The sequence below is a fragment of the Etheostoma spectabile genome, unplaced genomic scaffold (genome assembly GCF_008692095.1).
Source record: "Etheostoma spectabile isolate EspeVRDwgs_2016 unplaced genomic scaffold, UIUC_Espe_1.0 scaffold314, whole genome shotgun sequence".
NCBI lineage: Eukaryota > Metazoa > Chordata > Actinopteri > Perciformes > Percidae > Etheostoma > Etheostoma spectabile.
The window spans coordinates 444910-446766 of record NW_022605583.1 but is presented as its reverse complement, the minus strand read 5'-3'; positions in this window follow the sequence as shown (position 1 = coordinate 446766).

Here is a 1857-nt window from a genome sequence, read left to right as displayed (position 1 = left end):
AAAAAAAATGGCCAGTTAGACAAGAATTCAGTGAATTGTTGGTAGTTGCCATTTCCAAAAATGAGGTATTTTCATAAATGTGTTGTATGCATGTAAAGGAATCCTGGCTGAAAGCTGAGACACTCAATATTTTTGTTATAGTTTGAGAATTCTGAAAGATTTTAATGGTATGACTGTTTCAAAACTGAGAAAATGTGAACTTTGGTCAAAATGTTGCTGGATTTTATAATCTTATTCAAAAAGGGAATATTGTAGCATATTTTATGTTTGTGTCTTAAAGCTTTAGAATTAAATTTTTAACTCCAAAGGGATTATTATGAACTACTTTTCTTCCATCAGAGTGATCAGCGGTTTTATTTCTGTTTTGGCTCAACCTGTCCCTCATTGTACTGTTGTTTTCATTTCATTTACATAATGTACAAATGTACATATTAAAATATTATTGTTCAAATTGAATTGAATGGCTGTCTCGGTTATGTTGCATTTCACACATGTTGTTTAAATATGGTAAAATAAAATATATTTGAATGCCTAATTTTATAGTTTGTGGTAATAAAATATGTTGTTAATGTACATGCTGCCTTTATTTTTTTTACTCCACTACAATTAATGTTTTTTATCCCTCATGTTGTCCTCGGGTCAAATTGACCCTTCTTCCTACACTTTATCAGTGTTCTTTTTAATTACCCGAAATAACATGATTGATTCCACACAACGCTCTTTGCCAAGTACAAATATCTACTTTCTCATATTTCATTTTGTGGTGCCTTATTCAATTTTATAGCATTTGAAAAACAAATTGAAGTGGTTTTGAAGTAGTATTGGGTAAAAGTTGACATCCATTCCTTTAATTTTAGTCTAAATAATTGCTCATTTCTGTTTTCTAACTAAAATAGTAGGTATAATTTCCTATAAATGAGTTTTATTGACCATAAATTCCAAAGATAACTGTAAAACTAAAGTTAGCAAGTTAGTGTTCTGTAGTGTTAAACGTCAAAGAAAGTGACAAACGTTGAAAAAATGTGACAAAAATGTAAGAAAAAGTTTAAATTGTTTGATAAAAAGGGTCAATAAAAATGATTTTCCATTTTGACAGGAAGTCAACACAAGGGTTAAAGACTGTTTTTGGGGCATTGTAGGCCTTTATCTATACAGGACACATGAAGACGTGAAAGGGGAAAGAGAGGGGGGGAATGACATGCAGCAAAGGGCCGCAATTATTTTATAACTTTGCAGATTCAGATTATTAATACAAAATATAGATAAATAAGGATGTATTATAACAGGTTAAGCTACCCAGCAGTTTAAGTAATTCAAATGAGACCCACCTTTACCAGCTGCAAACTTAAAGTGATGTACACGTTAATGCATCAATAATTATAATTCAGTAATAAACATTAAATATCTGAAATGGGCCATTCTACATAATGAGTAATTTCTTCATTGGTACATGTTGATGCTCATACTTTTCTTGAGTAAAAGTTTGAATGTGGGATTTTTACTTGTAACACTATTTTTTAAACTGCAGTATTGCACTTCAGTACAATAGTACTTCAGTACAGTAACGTTTTTTCAAGCGCATATAAATGAGGATTGTTGCTGCTCCAAAATTCCAATTCTCTACTGCTCTGCGTTAGATTGTGTAACAAACGTGTGTGTGTGTGTGTGTGTGTGTGTGTAAGTGTGTGTCTATATATACACACATTATATATACTGTATATATAGGCTACGTATTATACTGTATACATATATGTACATACACACACATACAGTATATCTACTTTATATGTGAGGTATATACAGTATAAATGCACACACACACACACACACACACACACACACACACACACACACACA